This window comes from Tenrec ecaudatus, chromosome 10 (genome assembly GCF_050624435.1).
Source record: "Tenrec ecaudatus isolate mTenEca1 chromosome 10, mTenEca1.hap1, whole genome shotgun sequence".
NCBI lineage: Eukaryota > Metazoa > Chordata > Mammalia > Afrosoricida > Tenrecidae > Tenrec > Tenrec ecaudatus.
This window is the reverse complement of record NC_134539.1, coordinates 150,921,722-150,943,840: the sequence shown is the minus strand read 5'-3', so window position 1 is coordinate 150,943,840 and position 22,119 is coordinate 150,921,722. Positions and strand designations below refer to the sequence as shown.

General features: G+C 52.5%; 1 protein-coding gene and 1 pseudogene across 6 annotated transcripts in view; one reads left to right on the top strand and one right to left on the bottom strand.

The window, feature by feature from the left end:
* SLC39A11 (solute carrier family 39 member 11) overlaps window positions 1–22,119 on the top strand; it is a 282,444-nt gene that overhangs the window by 165,107 nt on the left and 95,218 nt on the right. The gene's annotated exons all lie outside the window — the stretch shown is intronic.
* On the bottom strand, window positions 10,393–11,278 carry LOC142460243 (transmembrane protein 248 pseudogene; annotated as a pseudogene).

Below are 22,119 nucleotides of genomic sequence, written 5' to 3'. Positions count from 1 at the left end.
AAGCCAGGCATTGGGCCTTTCAGGGATCGACTTCTGCGCTCAAACTGAACCCCTGGACTTCTGCACTCAAATTGAACCCCACAAGTGGATGAGACTCCGTGGGGACCCTTGGCAAGGTGGCACGGCTGCCCCGGGGGTGTTCCTTGTTACCGTTTGATCTGCGGTCTTCCCGGGAACAGGCAGGGAGAGAGTTCTGCACGGGGCCCCGTTTCCTAAGTGGTGGGTTCACCCCTGAACACTGTCTAGCTCCGGGCATGCTTTACTTCCCTGCTCACCAAGCAGCTTGGGCGAGGGGTGCCTTTACAATACAGGTGTGTGCCCTGGCGTCAGGACCAGGTGGTAGGAGACATGCAGGGAGCTCACGTCCCTTCACATCCCGCGCATTGGCTGGTCCAACAGCAGCCCCGCACAGGGGGCCTGCTTGAGCTGAGCGCAGCCTGCCCTTTCACAGAGTGGATTGTGCAGGGGAGCCCGAGTCTGTCGGTCTGTGTGCATTTTACCGGCCTCCCTTAGCCTCGGTGGGCCTTACCCTGGAGCCCTGGGTCTCTAGGTGAAAATGCACACACTGATGTTCCGCCCTGGTTTGCTGCAGCCAGTCTTGCCAGACGGTGGCTGTTAGGTGCCATCTCGTCGGTTCCGACCCATAGCAACCCCGGGCACAGCAGAATGAAATGCTGCCCGGGCCTGCACCCTCCTCCCAACCGTTCCTATACCTGAGCCCACTGCTACAGCCACCATGTCCACCATCTCACCGAGGGCCTTCCTCCTCTTCACTGCCCCTCTGCTTGACCAACCGTGATGTCCATCCCCAGGGACTGCTCTCTCCTGACGGCATGTCCCAACTCTGCATTTTTGAAGCTCCCCAAGTGCTTGCAATTAAGTGTGGGACTCTCTTCTGGGTGTGGGGAAAAAGGGGGGGGGCTGCAGTGAGTGATGGTGGTGGCCCCCTCTGCGGAAGACAGGCCCTCACAGGCAGGTTTTGTGCACGAAGCTGGCAGAGGGCTAGGGAGTCCGTCTCAGTGGGTTTATTGACGGGCTTGCTTTTGGAGCTTCTTAAGGAGGAGGGGGCGAGGGTGACAGGAGTGTAAATCCATCTGGGGCCTTGAAAGCAAAATGGGGAGTGGGGAGGAGGGGTGCGGTTGAGAAGGTGGAAGAAAATGAACCTTGCACCCCCTTCCTTGGGGCTCGTCTTAGAAATTGCTGCCTGGATTTCAATTAAGCCACGGACCTGCTTCCCCCTCCCAGCTGGATCCTGGTTGCCATGGCAGCAGGCACACTGCCAGCTGTAGCGCCCACCCTGGCTACCAACCTTCGCCACGGGTGTCGCCACACCTGGGCACAAGGCCTGAGTTCCCTGCAGACCCGGGGCTGCGGTGGCTTCCCACGTGGGACCCAACTTGCCACTTACAGGAGAATTGTCCTGGGGTGGGGGGGACTGGGGCAGATGTTTTCCTGCTCACAAGCTTTTGACAAGACAAGGCCTTGCAAGTTCCCCTCCATGGCTCACCCCTTGCCCCTCCTCCTGGGGTGCCCTGCTGTCCTCTTGGAACAGCGGGGTCCAGGTGGGGGCCCCGGGCCCTCTGCACTCACCAGTCCTCCTGGCATCTTTGTTTTTTGGGGGACATGCTGTCAAGTGAGCCCCCTCTTCCAGCAGAACATGGCACTGCCCGGGTCCTGCACCATGCTCACAGTAGTGGTTAGGTTGGGGTTGATGGCGGCAGCCACGGTTTCAATCCATCTCTTTGGGGATCTTCTCTTCTGCTGACTCTTCCAGCGTGATGCCCTTCTCCGGGCCTGGTCCCTCCGATGACAAGCCCCAGTTAGGGGAGTCGAAGGCCCACCCTCAGGCCAGTGTTGCCCATCGAATGGGGGGAAGTAATGGAGTCAGCGGTGCTAAGAGAAATTGCGGGATGTGAAGCACCCCTGGGCGGGGGGTGAGGAGTTCCGCTCACCAAGCCCTCCCAGGGCAGGGTCCTGTGGACAGTCGGCAAGCACGGGAGCCCATGCGGAGTGGGCTGCCCGTGCGTTTTTCTGCGTCATGCCCCCTGGACTACCTGCCACACCTGCAGACCCTGGAGCCCAGCCCAGGTCCACCCGGGCCTTCAGAAACTGGCCCTTGGTTCAAGCTGCTGAAGAGGAGTTTTCATTGGGCATATATTGGGCATATTCCTCGTTTTTGTTATTTGAGGGCAGATTTTGTTTGTCACAAAGACTACAACCTCGTTTCTATTTTACTTCTCCTCCTCCTTCTTTCTCCCCTCTCTCTTAAGCCACTCAGACCACTCTTTTAGGTCTGAGGGATAAAGGACCTGGGGGGATCGTTTTGTTTTTTAAAGCAGACTGTATATATTTGCGCAGGCCCTCTCAGGAAATGAAAGCGGCGATATCTTATTAAACCCCGACTCCTCTCTCCTCCCTCCCTACTCAGCAACCCACCTTGCCCCTCTCCCTGATCCTGGCTCCGTCTTCGGCCTCCTCCTCTTCCTCAAAGTTTTGACCATGGGTGTCGAAATCACATTTCTCCGCTGTTGGCATGTTCGCTTTTCAGGACTTGTGTGCAGAATTCTAGGGAGCCCTGGTGGGGTAGTGGGTGACACACTAGGCTACCCCACAAAGCCAACAGTTCCAGCCCGCCAGCTGCCCCTCCGAAGAAAGCTGAGGCTGCCTGCTCCTGTAAAGACTTACAGCCTCGGGAACTCAAAGGGGGCAGTTCTACTCTGTCCTGTCTCCATAGGGTTGCTATCAGTTGGAATCAATGCAATGGCAGTGGGCTTTGGGGTGCAAGGTTATAAACTCGGTCTGGGCTTGATTAATGCCCGTGCTGTGGACCTCCTCACAGACTGGCCCACCCGCCCACCCCACAGCCTCAGCCTCTCCCCTCCCCAAGACAGCCACGTGTCCCGTTCTCTGAGGATCAGCTAAACAGCATTTGCTTTTCCATCAGGAGCGAAGCCATTCCTCCCGTGCATCACGTGGTGCCTTTTTAAGCACAAGGAAGGTACCCCCCCACCCCCCGCAGGCCGGCAGACATGGCTGCGCATCTCTGTCAGGGCTCGCAACTCTACCAGGTGGGGGCCACGGTGCTCACCAGGGTGACCCCCCTCGTTCCTAAAGGGATTTCCCCTGTACGTCCCACTCTATTCAAATTCTGCTGTCTTTTCCTCCTTCTCTATCAGAACCAGAGGGAGCCCTGGTGGCCTTGTGGTGATGCGTTGGGCTGCTAACCACAAGGTCAGCAGTTTGAAACCTCCAGCCACTCCATGGGAGAAACATGGGACTTTCTACTCCCGTCCCCACTGTCCTGTAGCGTTGCTATGAGTCGGTCTCAACTTGGTGGCAGTGAATTTTTTTGGTATCAGAACCAATTTGGTCTCCTCAGGCCAACATGGGAGTCTGGTTGTCAGCCTCACTCCTGGCCCTGAGCTTCTAGCTCAAAAAATATAGGACCCAAGAGTGAGATTTCCATCCTGGGCTCCAGCAGTCAGTAACCCCAGCGTTCAGGGAGGCTGCACCCCTGCTTCCTTCCTGGTGCAGGAAATGCCAGGCGATGTGAGTCTTATTTCTACCTGCACATGGGAACACACAACCTTAATGGACAGAAATAGCGTGTAGTGTTTACTATTGTCATCCATGTGAAACGTTGGATACCCAGGTAGCTGATAATGAGGGCTAGGTGTGTGTCTATCCATTTGTCAGAACCGTGCTGCCATGTGTGTTACTGTCATACTGGAAGCAGTGCCACGGTTGTCTCAATTAGCAGGTTCCACAGAGCTTCCAAGGGGCTCAACTTGCACTCCTTTCAAAATGCTCTTTGAGTTTGGGGAGCAAGAGAAACCTGGAGGGGCAAGATCACGGCTGTAGGGTGAATGGGGGCCAAGTTTCCCAATGGAATTCTTGTTGGACAGCCTTTTAAGAATGACCAGGTGCAGGTGCATTGTCTTGGGGGCGGGGACGGATTTAGTGGGTGTAACTTTCCTGGTCTTTTTCTCACCATGCAGTTTTCAAATCTGTTTTGTATTTAACGTGTATTTTTCTGTAAACTTCATAGTAAGCCCCCCGTGGCGATCCTTTGCGCTTTGGGACATGGTCCATCAAGTTTACCCCATTGGAATGCCCAAACTGTCTCTGTAACCTTTGAGCCGACCTCTCTGCCTTGCACTGAACGAGCCCAGCCGAGTCCCCAGAAAGCCTCGGTTTTCAATGGACTCTGTTTTTTTTTCCGGTTGAGACTAAGACAAGTGTATTTTTGGGAGCTGCTTTGCAGCCATACACTGATCCCAGGGACATAGCTAAAAAGAGCTTGTTTGGAATTAACCTGTGCATGTATGAACCAGGACTCTAATAGGCCTTTCTTACTCAAGCCTCTTCTGCATGGCATATAGCTATCTGTTTGTATTTCCAAACACACACACACACACACACACTCAACATTTAATCTCCGCAGGAATAGCCCACTCACCCATGTGCTTGGAGGATGCTCACGATCTGTCTTCTCCAATCTCACTGCTTAGAACTTTTCTCAGGAAACACAACCTGACGAAAGGCGCATGAAGAAGAGATCCACTATTCAAAACCATGGGCAGAAGGAAGAGGCGCAGCGGCGGGGGTGGGGCGGAAGGTGGAGGAGAACCTTACTTCGTATTGCAGAGTAAGAGCCGGGTTTAGAGGGCACATTGGCCCTCCCCTTTCATTGATGGAAAGTCTCTATCAGCTGCAGCAGCGGGCGATCCTCTCTGAAAGCTGAAAAATGTCAACATAATTGTGGAATTTTACAAATTGCTCCCTTGACAGCGGAGGCATGCATCCTCTGTTGACAGGAGCCTCGGGGGCTGATGGTCCTTGCGAATTCTGCACCAAATGCAATCTCGGTCTACGTTTTATTCTTCTCTTTGCTGGCCCCTTCTGCCCTTTTGGATTTAAATTAAGAATGGATTAGGTGTACCGGGCATGCCATTAGCCTTCCTTTTATACTTTGATAAATGGGGTGCAGCGACTCAGTGGTGACAACTACAGGAATGTGAGTCATGGTGCCCCGTGACAGACCAAGCTGGGTCCACACCATCTCACTGAGCCCCCGGCTACCTGCAAGCTAGGGACTGCCGTTATCTCCTTGCAGCAAATGTGGACATGGAGCTATCAAATGATCCCCCACCCCAAAGACACATCACCCGGAAATGGTAGGGCCCTGTGTGTCCATGCTGCACGTCAGAGCCTCACTCGACTCTCACTGCCACCGAGCCCAATCGGACTCACGGCGACCCTACAGGACCGGGTAGAACTGCCCCTGTGGGATTCCGGGACTGTAACCTTTTATGAGAGCAGACAGCCTTGTCTTTCTCCTGCTGAGCAGAGGGTGTTTCAAACCTCTGACCTTGTGGTTAGCAGCCCAGTGTATAACCACTGTGCCACCAGCGCTGTAGAATCTAATGGCATTAAAATCGCCCCCGGAGACTTATGGGGAACATGATTTGCATACATAGAGATACAGATGCAAAGAGAGGGATTTCTGTGAAGGAGCTTCAAATAGTTTGTGGAAAAATGGAATGAAAGATAACAGAAGTTTTATTGAATTTTTAAAAAAAACTCTACTGTGAAACGCTAGGTGGTGTAGTGGGTAACGAGTTGGGCTGCTAACTGCAAGGTCAGCAGTTCGAAACCACCGGCCGCTCTGTGGGAGAAAGACGAGGCTTTCTGCTCCAGTAAAGAGTGACGGGCACATAAACCCATCAGGACAGTTCTGCTCCGTCCTCGAGGTTTGCTGTGAGTCAGAATGAACTTGGTGGCATGAGCCTGGCTTGTCTGTCTGTTTGGGGGGCTGCGGTTTGACATGCATAAGGGGGACCCAACAGACTGGCAAAGACTGGGGAGTGAAGAAGAGTGTTAGTCGAGTATTTTAAATTGTGCTGGTGCCCCTCAGATCAAAGGATCAAGTCATTTGTGCCCGCATAGATTTCACCTCGTGGGAGTGTGAGGAGGAATAGGGGACGGGCGGGAGACAGGGAGACTTGTCACTGCAGACTTTTTTTTCTAAGATACAACATTTTATTATCTTTAACACTTTTTTTCTTTTTAAATCATTTTATTGGGGGCTCATACAACTCTTATCACAATCCATACATGCATCCATTATGTCAGGCACATTTGTACATTTGTTGCCCTCATCATTCTCAAAAAATTTGCTTTCTGCTTGAGCCCTTGGCATCAGCTCCTCACTTTTCTCCTGTCTTGCCCCCCCCAAGCCCCCATCACTGCAGACTTTATTGCATTTGGAAACCTGGGGGGGGGTATCCCTGAATAGATGTTTCCATTCAGTTCAATAATAGGACAATTTAGCATAATATTTTTTGTTCATTTAAAAATAAGAGTAAAGTATAATATGTGTTTGTGCCTAGACTCTTAAAGGGTCCTTGGTGGCCTGTGGGAGAAGCATTGAGCTGCTCTCGGCAACGTGAGTGGTTCAAACTCACCAGCCACCCCGGAGACAGATGAGGCTGGCTGCACGAGCTGAGATTGGCAGTCTCGGAAAGGGCAGTGCCACTTGGTCCTAGAGTTGGTTGCTGAGTCAGAATCAACGTAAAACAGCAGTGGGCTTTGGTCTTACAGCTTCAAGGGGCCCTGGTGGCTGGTGGCTCCAGTGCTCAGCCTTTTACGGAAAGGTTAAAGGTATGAACCCACCAGCTACTCCGGGGAAGAAAGACGGGGATCCAGTCAGGACACCAGCTTTGGCGGGGATGGGGACCGTTCCTCTCCGTCCTGTCCGGCCGCTGGGAGTGGGAATGGACCTGATGGGGAGCGGATGGCTTCTGCACAGGGTGGTTCCTTTCTACGGGATGCTTGGCCCTGCCTCCTGAGGAGGATCTGGAACTCCACCGCGATCCAATGTATATATTGCTTAGTTTGTTGCTGTTGTTTTTCCACCGCTCTGATGAGCAGCCTTACAAATCACCAATTATTTCCTTAGCATTGATTGCTGAAAGCCTAATTACTAAGTTAATAGCCATGATCCGTTTAAAGCTCTTGATGGATGGGGCGCAAGCAGCTTTCCATCAACACCCCCTTGCCCCGCAGTCGGTTTTTCCCCTGGTGTAGCTGGTTCCTTTCCACGTAGGAGGTGGAGCGAGGCAGCTTCCTGGAAGGAAGGAAGGAAGGAAGGAAGGAAGGAAGGAAGGAAGGAAGGAAGGAAGGAAGGAAGGGGGCTATCTAGGGTCAGCTGAAATAAAGCTCCCTGACCCAGGCAGGCACCGGCCCAGGGACCTGTGTGATGGCCACCACTCCCCACCCCCAGCCCCATCCCAGCCTGGAGCTGAGAGACGATACTGCTTCTCTGAGGATGAGACTGAGGCCAGGTGTGGGCGAAGCCAGGGGTCTCCCGCTTGAGCATCGGAACCACATGGAGGGCTTGTTCAGACGCCATGTCTCTGGGTCCCACCTCCAGAGTCTCTGCTTGAGGGCTTCAGGGGCAGGCCCGGGAAACTCGCTTTTCCCAGGTGCTGGGGAAGAACGCCGGACGGTCCACGGACCGGCAGGAGAACCAGCCAGTCCGTCTTGGAAGAAGTCCAGCCAGAAGGCTCCTGAGAAGCAAGGATGGCGAGACTCGGGCTCACGCGCTTTGGATAGCGTGTCAGGAGAGACCGGTCCCTGGAGGGGGCGTCATGCTTTGTCATGTGGAGGGGCAGCGGGAAAGAGGAAGGCCTTCAAAGAGATGGACGGACACCGTGGGGGCAACAATAGGCTGCAGCAGAAGAGGACGTGAGGATGGTGCGCGTGCAGGCGGGGTTTTTTGTGCTGTTGTTCACAGCGTTACTCTGGGTCGGAACCAACTCAGTGGTCCCTAACAGCAACAAGAATGACGATGCCAGTCAGCTGCTTCCACCGTGCGTCTCTCCAGCCCCCGTTTCACTCAGATTTGCTTCTGTTGGCGCTCTGGAAAGTTGGTGCCTTTGTTTATTAGTGACGTCCTGTTGGGCCTGCTGGGAGGTCTGCGCCCCTGAGCCATGGAGCCCGCTCTGCCTAGCCCTGGGTTGACCGACAGTCCCCAGAAGAGGGTCGAGAGAAACCACTGGACTAACTCAAATCCGTCATGCCCCTGTGTCATCTGCCGGTGGACGCACGCTTGGGCAGATGTTCTCTTTGGCCCTCCTCTCTCTTGAGCGTGTTCTCTCTCTCTCTCTCTCTCTCTCTCTCTCTCTCTCTCTCTCTCTCTCACACACACACACACACACACACACACACACACACACACACACACACACACGGCCAAACTCATGGCCATCAGCCAGTCCCGACTCACGCCAACCCTATAGGACAGAGCAGAACTGCCCCTGCGCATTTCCCAGGCGATCACTTTTTACGGAAGCAGAAAGCCCAGCCTTCCTCCCGTGGAGTGCCTTGGATCTGCTGATCCTACAGGTAGCAGCCCCCAAACGTAACCTGCAGTGACACCTGGGAGCATGCACACCTATACAGAGAGACCCGTACACACACACACACACACACACACACACACACACACCATGCATGTTCTGGAAAGGTAAGCAAGGGAAACTTCTGGGCTCCCGTCCCTGTCTCCTTCCTTTCGACTACAGAGGCAGCCAGGCATATCCTTTCTCTACTCCCTTGCTGAGCTGGTGACTGGGTGGTGGCAGCCAGACCATCAAGCAGCGTGTCCCCCCTCGTGCCTCTCCCTCGGTGACAGTAGATGCTTCTTTCTAGGGTCCCCACAGCCCCTCAGGGACATCGGCCACAGGGCAGTCTGACTTGGGCCCTGGCTGGGAGCTTGGCCATTCAGCGGTCATTGAAACCTCATGATTGGAGGACTTGTTCTTCACAGCGCGGTGGCCGTGCTGAAAGGTACATTTGCCCCGGCTGAGATGTTTCTCGCTTGGCTTCCTCACTGGGTGAATAAGAAGGATGGAAACGTGTGCAGACCCGACGCTGCAGTCACCTAATGCATCATACGCTGGCTTCTAAGGGACTTGCCGGGCGCTCCCTACCCACCACCCTCTGCCAAGGTGCACACCTCGCCCCGGAATGTGCACCAGGAGCTGCCTAGGCGTCCTTTCTCATCCCCTGGACTCGTGGGTTCAGCTCCCTGAGCTGCTTCTCGGCCCGCAGGAAGGCAGGCTGCACATGCTCACGGCAGGGCCTCTGAGGCAGGGATGTCGGCTGTGTTAGTGTACTCTCCTCCAGCCTCGTGGACGGCTGAGCCACTGGCTCCTACATTTTCTCACCTGTCTGCTTGATTAGATCATCCATTCAGCTGCAACTCACTGAGCCGCCCCGCCCCCATGTAGCCCATTGTCATTCTGGGTGTCATTTCCTTGAATCTGGTCCCTCTCTGGGAGCATGCCATTGGAGCTAAGAGCGACTTCTTCTAAAGAGGACGGAGAGCATCTGGACTCCTTCCGTGACTCACTCGACTCCACCCTTCTGAACTGGCTCTCCTTTTGCCAGGCTCTTGGTCAGGGATGAGCTGTGGTTGGCCCGGGAGCTGGACTGGCCAGGTCAAGAAGCTTGGCCCTTCTTGTGGGTCAAGTGATGGATGAAGCCAGACCCCATGACCAGGAGGACAGTTTGCATGGAAGAGAGAGCCCTGGCTAAGAAGATTGTGTGTGGTAGTTATATAATCTTGTGTCCACTTGAGGCTATTAAGAGTGAAGGGTGGAGTCTAGCCTGTCCATCAGGACCCAGCCTTATGGTGCCTCCTTGTGGGCCTGGCCTTCTTATGAGGATTTTGGGAACTTTCTTTCTCTCTCTCTCTGCTTCACCTTCCTGTTGAGGAGACACATTCAGGGAGCTGGAGGAGCCAGGTGGAGACCCGTGCCAGTGATGAGATGCGTCCACTGCCTTTGGATCCACAAGACTTCTCAACCACCAGCCTGTGATCTTGCATTCTGCATCATTGCGTGTGCTGAGTGAGTCTGGAGAAGAATGTGTGGACTAGTATCGGACATGTGGGCTAACATCAGACTTATCAGCTTGATACGGACAGGGCTGGGATGTTTTCTCAATATACATTTGCTCTTTGATATGAAACTGCCTCTTACACATCTATGAGTGTCAGTGGACTTGTTCCTCTAGCCAACCCAGCTCAGTGCACTGTGATAATTGGATGCTTTTATGTCAACTTGAACGCGCCTGAGAGTGTAGGAGTGGAGCCCAGCCTGTCAATCAGGTCACAGCCCGAGATGTCTCCTTGGGAGTGCGGCTTCTTTCTTTGAATCGAGTTTTATAAAGATGTACAAATCAGTCACGGGCACGTGAACTGTCTTTGGCTGGAAGACGCCAACATTGCAAGACAGTGTGTTCACAGAGTGTGCAGGCCGACGGTACAGCAGGCACTGATTACAGTTCTCTCCGTCTCTCGCAGAAAACCCGGGGGGCGGGCGGGCATTAAGCTTCAGCCAAAGCCACCTCCTCAGGACAGAATCCAGATTGCTCTGACGTAGTTAGCTCGGTCTGCAGAACACGGTTATCACCATCAGGGAGAGGAAGCAGCTGGTGTGCATGACGTGCTGGTTTATCAGGGAGCGGTCGTCATCGGGAGCAATGGCTGTGACCTTGGGGCTGAAAGCACAGCAGCCTCTCCCCATGGCCCCCTCGTAACACCAGAAGGGATGGTAGTCTTGGGCGTATTGTGTGCTGGCGCCTCTGGCTGTGGTGAAGATCTTGTACCGGAGCGTGGCGGTGCTGTGTGTCCGGGATGCAGTGTGGGGGCTGTACGGTGACAGAGAAAACACCAAAGGTGGCAGTGAGGGTCACACAGGTGGTGAAGACCACCTACTCGCAGGGTCTGTGGAGCGCACAGTGGTCAGCACTCCAGGCTGTGGGCAGCGTGAAGGTGACATTGATATCGTGGGCCTCCCCCCCTGGGTGCCCAATCTGCTGCCCTAGGACAGTCAAGTACAGGTGGGTGGGTGACATTGCTCAAGTACCCCCCAAAAGACCTGACAACAGAGACGTTCACAGGCTCAAGTCCTCCAGGCCCTGGGGGGCCTGGGAGGGACCCCGTTGGCCCTCTGCTGTTCACTGTGCGTTCTGGTTTCGTCGTGTCGTTGGTGAGATGCTTCAGCGTTTCCTTCTCGGATACACATGAGTCCAGGTCATTAAGCTGCAGCAGGAAAGTGTTCCAGTCCTCAGCCATTCCCACTGTCTTAATCTCCTTGATTTTGAAGAAGTAGCCCCGAGTCAGGAAAGCGATGGCCATGGCGCTCACACTGACCATGAAGACCACCAGCGGAGGGCTGGGGCTGGGGGTGGGTGGTGGGTGGCTGCCCATACCTGCTATCAGATGGGCCGAGGCAGTGAAGCTCCTCCAGGAGCAGAAAGACCCCGGAATAGTTCTCGCGACAGCCACGGAGGAGCCAACGACACAGGTGTGGACAGGGAGTTTTGAAGCCCTGCTTTCCCCGGTGCTGGAGTGGGATTGTGTGTTCGGCCACTTACCGCAAGGTCAGCAGTTGGAAACCTCCAACCCGTCCTCGCAAGAACGATGAGCCTTTCTCCTCCCATGAAAACATCCCCATGGCCTGCAAGGCCCCCCACGTGGTTGAAGCGCCTGGTGTGCCCCTCCGGTCACAGCCCAGGGGTGTGCCTAGCCTTGCTATGAGAGACAGAGAGCAAGGGGAAGCAGATCGCACCCCATGAAGTGAGGTGAAAATGCCGTGCCCTATCACTTGATCTCCCCGTTGATCCATTTTAAAGTTTTTTCGGTTTTTAAGACGTCCTACTTTCTTCTAGACGGGTTTTTCCGTTTTGTCAAGTCATGGCTGTTGTTGCGTGAGTTGGTTTGCTTGCTTCTTGTTTGTGTTTCGTACGATTTTCCGCGGATGAAATCCAGGATATAGAGGCTCGAGACAGTGCCCGGAGAGTGCATAGCCTGGGAGCGTGGCACGCACGGAGGCAGGGGGTCGGGGGATACGGAGCTGACAACCGTGAGTGTGAGAGAAGGGAGCTCTTCGGAAATTGACTGCATGCATCTTCTGACTCTGGTGGAACGATGAAGTTGTCTGACATGTGACGTATGCACCGATGAAGCCTTTTTAAGAAAAGGCCAGGGATAGAGCCACAGTCTCAGAAACCCACGAGGGGCACTTCCACTTGTTCCTGTGAGTCAGAATCGACTCGATGGCAGTGAGTCTGGTGTGGGTTTTGGATCAAGCAACAAAAGCCACGGACTAAATGTGACCTGCAGCCTGTCTGTGGAGAAATAAAGTGTTCTGAGACACAACACACACGTACACACACACACACACACACACTGCAGCCTGTCTGTGGAGAAATAAAGTGTTCTGAGACACAACACACACACATACACACACACACACTGCAGCCTGTCTGTGGAGAAATAAAGTGTTCTGAGACACACCACACATACACACACACACACACACACACACGTACACACAGGTCTCTGCTGTCTACAGTGTCTGTTTTGTGCTGAAAGCTTCAGTGGCAGTGACCGTTGCCACTAAGGGCCTGCAAATTCCAAAATGTTTACTACCTTGTCCTTTATGGGAATGAATTGTTGATCCCTGCTCTGTATTCCCAGCCCCCTTCCCCCGAACCTGATGTTCAGACAGTCACTGTTGATCCGCCCGTGCGTACTGTGGACCGATGAGGTCCTAACCGTAACACAGACCGGGGACTCAACGAAAATGTATGCCAGGTGCTCTCCAGAGGCCTGTGGGCCTTTTGTATTTCCGAGGAAAGAGGCTGTTGGGTTTCCTGATGGGCCACAACGAGCTAAGTACCCACGCAGGAGCTCTGCTGGCCCAGGTTGCTCAGTGGGCTGTTCACCGTAAGGTCATCAGTTTGAAACCACGACCCGCTCCGTAGGAGAAAGAGGCGCCTTCCTACTCCCGTGAAGAGTTTCGGCTTCGGAAACCCACAGGGGCAGCTCCGCCCTGGGCTGCAGGGTCCCTGCGCCTCGGAATGGATGCGATGGCGGCGAGTTTGGGGTTTATTTTGTTTTCTTTTTTCAACTGTTGATGCACCAAGCTTGAGGGGCTCTGACTTGGCGGACTGAGCACAAGGCACCCCTCAACCCTTCCCCTCATGGCCTCGTGGGCAGGTGAGCTGACTTCAGGTCGTCGGGGTCAGCGAAGCACGCACTTGAAAATGGGGAGCCGCTACGATGGAAACAAGCTGCCAGCCCCGCGCCCCGACCTGCACATGCGCTCTCTCAGGTGTATTATTAGGCTGAGCATGAAGGGGAGAGCGTGCAGAAACGGCTCATAAAGACGACATCAGCGTCACAAAACTCCCAGAGTAAGATCTATTGGCCCTTTTATTCGGCCAACCGTCGGTCAATTGTTCAGTGCCCATTTATCATCTTGTACTGCTTTAAGAGCCCGTCTGTGTACCCGGCACCGCTGGCTCACAGGAGCTCTGGCTGCACAGGCTCGCTGACATGACTTGGACAACAGTCGCATATCCCCTCCTAACAGGAAGCTCTGCCGAGGGCGTCTCATTACTGCTCCGTGTCATCGTTAGGTGCCATCCAGCCCATTCCAGCTCCGTCCCCCAGGACAGGGGAGAGCTGCTCCCCCACCCCGGGCTGTCTATGGGGTGGACTCTCTGGGGACAGATCACCAGACCTTTCTTCTGTGGAGCTGCTAGGTGGGGTGGGAAGGACCTGCTTAATCATCGCACCATGGGGCCCATCTTACCCGCTAGGTGGTCACATTCTATTAAAAGCCAGAGTGGTACAGGAGACTACTTCACAATATAGAATACCTTCATGCTTCCTTGCTCTCTTTTTAAAAAATCATTTTATTGGGGGCTCTTACAGCTCTAATATCCATCCATCCATCCATCCATCCATCCATCCATCCATCCATCCATCCATCCATCCATTGTATCAAGCACATTGGTACATACATTGCCATCATAATTCTCAAAACATTCTCTTTCTACTTGAACCCTTGGTATCAGCTCCTCTTTTCCCCCCTCCCTCCCTCCCTGCCCCACCCTCTCTCCCTCATGAACCCTTGATAATTTCTCAATTAGTATTTTTTCCATGTCTTACACCAACCACTGTTTACCTTCACCCACTCTTCTGTTGTTCTCCCCCTGGAAAGGGGTTATATGTAGATTATTGTGATTGGTTCCCCCGTTCTCCCCCCACCTTCCCTTTATCCTCCTGGTATGGCTACTCTCATTATTGATCCTTAGGGGTTTATCTGTCCTGGATTCCCTGTGTTTCCAGCTCTTATCTGTAACCAGTGTACATCCTCTGGACTAGCCGGAGTTTTAAGGTAGAATTGGGGTCATGATAGTGGGGGTGGGGTGGGGGAGGAAGCATTAAAGAACTTGAGGAAAGCTGTATGTTTCATCGGTGCTATACTACACCCTGACTGGCTCATCTAGTCCTAGTGACCTTTTTGTAAGGGGATGTCTAATTGCCTACAGATGGGCTTTGGGTTTCCACTCCACACTCCCCCTCATTCACAATGATGTGATTTTTTGTTCTGGGTCTTTGATGCCTGATACCTGATCCCATCAACACCTCATGACCTCCCTGCTTTCATGCTGTGTGAAATCATGTTTCAAGATAATAGGATTCGATCGGGGGGAAAAAGCGTGTGTGAGAGTGCACACATCATGCATGAATATACAGTCTAAATATTTTTTTAATGTTCAGAATTTTTTTTAAAAGCGGGATCACAATGACATAAACCCACAACTCACTGCTATTCGAGTCGATGCCGCCTCACAGCGACTGTACAGATGGGTAGACCTGTCTCTGTGAGTGTCCAGTACTGTCACTCTTGACATGGAGCCTTTCTCCCACGGCACAGCTGGTGGTTTTGAACTGCGGACCTTGCAATTGGCAGCCCAACTCATAACCACTACACCCCCAGGGCTCCTTAAAGCAGGTAGTGGCTTGTCTTCACTTTTTCTTTGGGCTGATCAGAATTTGTCATAGTGTCTGGGGAGCTGTCTTCTCCGTAGACATTTGAACGGACAACCCAGTATTAAGAGTGATGCCACCCAGAAGGTCTTAGGGTGGCATTTGATGGTAGAGCTGGCAATTCCTGGTCTCCCCTTAGCTCTTTTGTGTCTGGGCCCCAAAGGGAGGCTGCAGCCCTCCTGGTGAGATTCCATGAACCCCTTACAAACTTTTTGACGGATGAGTTGGTTTCTGTTGTGGCTGCTAAGCTCTTGCTGAGGAAGCTGACCTTGGACTTCAACTTTTCCCGTACTTTCCAGGTATAACCATAGTGTTAGAGAAACAAATCCAGAGACACTCATGTATGTATTCCAGAGAGCTTTATATCAAAGAGCAATTGAATACTGAGAAAACATCCTAGCCCAGTCCAGCTCAAGTCCATAAGTCCAATATTAGCCCATATGCCCAATACTAGTCCATAAATTCTTCTTCAGACTCATGCAGCACGTGAAATGACTACGAATGCAGCAAGATCACAGGCTGGTGGGTGGAAGTCGTGGATCCACTGACCGTGGAAGCATCTCAGTGCTGGCGGGTTTCCACCTAGTCAACAGGAATACTGAGAGTGTGGCCCACTTCCAGAGAGAAAGAGAAAGTTCCCAGAATCTTCATGAGAAGGCCACACCCACAAGGCAGCAGCATCAGGCTGTGACCTGATTGACGGGCTAGGCTCCACCCCTTCTCTCTTAATCCTCTCAAGTTGACATGAGATTATTTAACTACCACACCCAGCTCTCTTGTTCTTCCTGCAGCCAAGACAAGAAGCAAAGCCTGAACCTTGAGGCTAGTGCTTGCCTTTCTCTCTGCCTGTCTTTTCTCGAGAGCTATTCTCCTGTGCTTGGGAGGGAGGCAGGGCTTTCTACTCCCATGAAGAGTCTGATCTCAGAAACTCACAGGGTCAGTTCTACCCTGTGCTGGAGGTGCTATGACTTGCAGCACCGGCTCCGTGGCAGGGAGTTAAAGCTATTAGCCTGTGCTCAGCATCCATTGCTGACATTCTGGAAAGCAGCGGGATCCTTCAACCAAGAAAGGTGTACAGAATGTCTGTGTCCTTTTCCTTTCGGTGATACGAGCTTCAGCAAAAGGAAGGTGTCTTTTTCCCACCGTCGACCGTGAGATGCAGCGCAGAGACTAGATTGCTGCAGCCAACGGTCTCCACCGATGCCGTCTGCATCGTTTTGATTCTTGGGCTCCGACTCTTAGGACTAGCGAGGAGGCAGGAGACAGACGTAGAGGGGTGGGTGTGACAGAGAGACTTGGGGAAGGTGAGAGAATGTCTTGGTTCAGGGAAGGGATGAATTCATCTCCTGCGACGGCCCACCTTCTTGGCAAGAGAGGATGTGACATGAGCAAATGATGTGTTCTAGCAAGACACGCGGATTACTTTTCACCTCTGGTCTTAAATCCCTTGAAACCCTCCACACTTTGAGTGTGGAAAAGTGAGTCACGGGTTTCCTACCAACCCCCCTCAGCCTGTTTCTGTTGAGTCGGTTCGGACTCTGAGCGACTTGTGCAGCATGGAACTGCCTTCTTGGAGGCCCCGGGTCTGCAGTCCTTATGCAAGCCGACTTCCACAGCTTCCTCCCACCCCGACAGGCTGGGGCCCTTGAATTGCCAGTCTTTTGTTTAGCAGACAAGCACTTAACCTTCGCTCCACCAGGGCTTCTTCCTGTGTCCGTATCCCCCAGAAGTACTAGAGCGGAGTGTATCTTACACCGGAGGCACCTAACGGGACAGTCACACATATTTGGATAAGGGTAAGTGGTTACAGAGGAAGTACCTGGATCAACTTGTCTCTTGGCAATGTAATCGTATCAATTACCTTGGTTGTGGGGAGTCGTTGGCCATGAGAGGTGGGTGCTTGTACTTGTATAAGGCAGATCCCGGGGTCTCTCTTCCAGAGAGTCTGATCCAGCAACAGAGTGTGGGGCCCGGGGGCCGTTAGCATTCCAGAGACTGCCGTGGGAGGCCTTCACCCGCACTTTGAGATCTCGCCAGCGAGGCAATGGCCGCTCATCCTCAGGATGAGAGAAGGTGGCAGTGCCATCCCCTCAAAGTGACAAGGGAGGCAAAGGACAATTGTAGGTTAGTATCACTTGGCTCAACACCTGCGTGGTTTAGATCTAGGAAAGAAGTGCTTCAGGGCTGTGTGCTCTCGCCGTACGTACGAATTCATTCAGTTGGTACAACGAGCCAATCGTCAGGGAAACGGGAACTTCGGAGGAAGAATGCAGCCTCAGGATTGGAGGGAGGCTTCTGCGTAACCTGCAGACGGCACACCTTGCATGCTACAAGTGAGGAGCGTTTGAAACACTTGCTGATGGAGATCGCGGTTTGCAGCCTTCAGCGTGGATGACAACTCAAGGTCAAGAAGACCAATCCATCCGTCATGAGACTTGGAGCCAAGATTGAAGCCGTCCAAGAAGTTGTCCTGATTGAATCCACAATCAGTGCTCATAGAAGCAGAGAGCTCCAAGGATGCATTGCATTGGGTGGATCTGCCGTGGGAGACCTCTTGAGAGTGTTGAAAAGTCAGGGTGTCGCTTTGAGAGAAGGTGCGCCTGACCCAAGCCATCATCCTTTCAGTGGTCTCCCACACATGTGGAAATTGGCCATTGACTCAGGAAGACCGAAGAATTGATGAGTTTGAATTGTGGTGCTGGAGAAGAATACGGAAGTATTATGGACTGCGAAATGGACAAACTCACCTATCTTGAAAGAAGTACAACCAGAGTACTCCTTAGAGGCAAGGGTGGCAGGACTTCATCTTCTATATTTTGGACATATTGTCAAGAGAGACCAGTCTGTGGAGAAAGACATCAGACTTGGTAAAGAGGAAGGGCAGTGTGTTAGTCTGGGTTGACTAGAGAAACAAATCCAGGGAGACACTCACATGTGTATAAGAAAGATCTTTGTATATAAGAGCAATTGAATATTGGGAAAACATCCCAGTCCAGATCAAGTCCATAAGTCTGATATTAGCCCATATGTCCAATACCAATCTATAAATTCCTCTCCAGACGCACACAACACATGCAATGACATCCACTGCAGGAAGATCACAGGCCAGTGGGTGGAAAGTCTTGTGGATCCAGTGGCGGTGGAAGCATCTCAGCACTGGCGTGGTTCTCCACGTGGCTTCTCCAGGTCCAGGGCTCTAGCGAAGCTCCATGCGTCTTGTCATCGGGAATTCCAAAGCAGAGAGTGTGTGTGTCCTACCTCCAGCGAACTATGTATCTCCATAGTGCCTCTGAATGAGGTCATCAAGCTGTGACCCAATTGACAGGCTAGCCTCCACCCCTTCACTCTTAATAATCTCAAGTTGGCACCAGATGATGTCACAACCACCGGCAGAAAAAAAAAGCAGCAGGCCCTCCAGGAGCTGGATGGACACCATAGCTTCACCCATGGGCTCAGACATAGGAACCCTTGTGAGGCTGGCACAGGACCGGGCAGTGTTCAGTTTTGTTGGGCACGGGGGCTCAGTGGGCGAGAACCTCCTTGGTATCACCGAACATCATCATCCCTTGTCCACCAGCGTTGGTTGCCGCACTCTTGCCACTAGCCCAAAGCTAACGTCCACCCGAGTGACCACCAACTGATGAATCGTTCTACAAGATGGTGTCTGTGGGTACTGCGGACGGTTACTCAGCCATAAAGAACGATGGAGTCCTGATGTCTAGAACAGCCTGGACGAACCTGGGAATTCAGCCAGACACCACAGGGCATTCACAGCGAATATCTATTATACATACACACATCCGAAGCACCTGGACTAGAAAGATGCATCGGTGGAGAGTAGAATTAGTGGCAGTCAGGGAAGGCGCGTCGGAAGTTATTGACAACGGGAGGCTGAGCTCCTGTAGGAGGTGCTGAAACACCTTTGGACATAGGAGAATGGTACTAAAGGTGAATGCATAGGGGCTCACTGAATTATACATCGAAAAATGGTTAAAATGGTGATTTTGGGGCCACAAATACCATATCTACTCGTGTACAGGCTGAGTGTTTCGGCACATTTTTAATGCATTTTCGGTGGTAAAATTGGGTGCCTCGGCTGATATTTGGGTCGGCTTATACTTGGGTATGTACAGTATGTCTTATCACTCTTTTTTTCTTTTAAATTGACATTTGCAGTGGGTCGCAGGCTCCTCCTTGACCTGGTCATTGACAGCCAAGCCAGCCCCATCAGCAGCTGTTCTTTCTGGGGGAGTCTGGGAATCTCTTCCATTCCTGGAAGTGCTGTCTTCTCTAATAAATGAGGTGGGGCTTTGGGGAGCAGTTGTCCTCTGTGGGAGAGCTGCCCCTCCTTATTCCCCTGCCCACCCCCCTCCCAAGCTCCGGCGGGTTTTCTCCCACCGGGGGATTTGTCATGAGCCAGGTTTGTTCCTGGGTGGGCTGAGAAGATGGCTCTGGGACCCACACAAGGCTTATTTTTAGAGCGTCATTAATCCATCGGGAATGAGTTCATGTTGACGCAATGGTTGTTTGTGCCTTTGAAGCAGAAGAGCTGACCTAGTAGGTGGGCGTTTTAATCTTCCTCCAAATTTTGGCTCTGCTGCCTAAGAGGCGAGATTACCCCCCGAGTTGGATGCTTGCAATAAGCAGCACTGCAGTGGGAGACTTGCCTAATGGATGCGAAGTCCTCCGCTAACCGTCAGCCCTTCTCTTCTGATGAGCATTTAATTTCTCCCAATTAAGCGAATCCATTTGTATCTGTGTAGTCGCCAAGCAATTGCTTGCTCACAAGCATCGAGGGCTAAGACTGCTGCCAGGAAGGTACCCAAAGGTCAGGGAACCGGCCAGGCCTGTGTACTGCACGGGCAACATCTGGCCCTCGGGAAGTCGTGTGGCTTCCAATGATTAGAATGGCGAACGAGGGATCCGAGCGTCCAGATAATTATACATCCGTTTACCATCGTGCGTCGGAAATGGCCACACGGTGCATTCCCAGCTGCTGGGCACCCAGGACACATAGCAAATCTTTCCACCCTCTGCCCCTTCTTGGTCTTCCGCGGTGCCTTTTCTGGCCTTGAGTTCTCTCCCTGGAAGGTTTCATGTGACAGCGACTCTGTGGGTGTTTCCAGAGTGGTGCCGTTGGCCCCCAATTTGCCCTTGGGATGGATACAAGTAGGCGGCCCAGCAGAGAGTTAAATTTTCATTTCAGAGAAACAGTACTTTTTAAATTTTTGAACTGACATATTTCTAAAGCAGGAGCCCTGGTGTGGTGGTTATGAGTCGAGCCGCTAACTGCAAGGTCAGCAGCTGGAAACCGCCAGCCAGCTCTGAGGGAGAACGATGAGGCTTTCTACTCCTAAAAAAGAGTTACAGTCTGGGAAACCCACAGGGGCAGTTCCACGCCGTCCCAGAGGGTCGCTGTGAGTCACAATTGATTCAGTGGCAGGGAGAAATGCCTAAAGCAAGATTTGTGACATGCTTAAAAAAAACCGCTCATGGACAGCAGTCAAGAGATCAAAGGGTGAGCTGCACTGGATGAATCTGCTGCACCAAAGCTTCGCTTGAGTATTAAAAAGCAAGGGCGTTGCTTTGAGGACTAAGGTGCACGTGACCCAAGTCATGGTATTTTCGATTGCATCAGATGAAATGTGAAAGTTGGGCATTGAATAAGGAAGACCGAAGAAGAGCTGATGTGCTTGAATTGTGGTGCCGGAGAAGACTGTTGGAAATACCATGGACTGCTGACAGGGCAAAGAAATCTGTCTTTGGAAGAAAGAAGTCTGGCCAGAGCGCTCCCGAGAGGAAGCGATGGCGAGACTTAGTCTTAAATCCATTGGCCGTGTTGTCAGGAGAGACCAGTCCCTGGAGAGGGACACCATGCGCGGTCAAGTGGAGGGGCAGCGAGAAAGAGGACGGCCCTCCAGGAGATGGACTAGTGGTAGCAACCAAGGGCTCGGGCATAGAACAACGGTGAAGCTGGTACAGGACCAAGCGGTGTTTCCTTCTGTAGTGCACAGGGTCGCTGTGGGTCGGAACCGAACCAATGGCACCTAACGCCAAGAACAAAACTGATCATATTAATAATAGAAGGCTGATGTGAAATGCAACTTCCTGGTGGCACAGCAGGTTAAACGCTCGATGACTAACCATCGGGTCAGCGGTTGGATCCCCCCCTTCCCCCACGCAGCTCAAGGGAAGAGTCTGGGGTGTGCTCCTGTGAAGATGACTGTAGGCACCCCCAGGATAGGGGGGTGTTCTCCTCTGCCCACAGGTCACGGTGAGTCAGAACCAACACGGCTGGGCTCACCCGCAGCCGCCTCCACCTGGGCTGGCCCTGACCGCATCTGCCCACGCTGGCCCCAGCCCTACTCTTCGGGGCCGTGTGCGGCACTGCTGGGTTCCTGAGACAAGGGATGTGGCACAGGGGAAGGAAGGAATGTTTAAAGAACCTGGGGAAGCGCCCATATCCGCCCCCCCTGCTTTGGAGTGGCGGGGGAGAAGATGTTTTAAGAACAGGAGAGAAGATGAGTTGGGGGGGCATGCCAGAGAGGGACACAAATAAAGCAGGCAACATGTTGGAAAAATATCTTTTAAGCCATTCGATGATCCTACAAGGCTCCTCAGAAAGAAATTACTATTATTATTTTTAATTTTGAGGTAGAACGCCCAACAGGCCAGGTGGTCTGCTAGTCTGCTGTGTGATGCCGCCCACCGCCGCCCCAAAGGTCTCATTCATCATTCCCGACACTAAATGGATCACTGGAAACTGACCGAGCCTGTAGGAATTAACTAATCATCTTAACATTCTTTATAGCGGCCTCCTTTGGAGGGAGGGCATTTCACAAATCAGGACAGCAAGCGGCCTGGAACAACAAAACACGCCAGCCTCTCTTGTCCTCAAAGACAAACTGTCACCTCCAACCTCTTGATTTTAAAAAAAAGCAAAACAAAACATTTTATTGGGGGCTCATACAGCTCTTATCACAAGCCATCCACCTATTGTGTCGAGCACGTTTGTACATTTGTTGCCATAGTTTCGAAACATTTTCTTTCTACTTGAGCCCTTGGAATCAGCTCATTTCCCCCCCTCTTCCCTCATGAACCCTTGATAACTTATAATTTTTTTTTTCATGTCTTACACCAACCGCTGTCTCCCATCACCCACTTTTCTGTTGTCCGTCCCCCTGGGAAGGGATTATATGTAGATC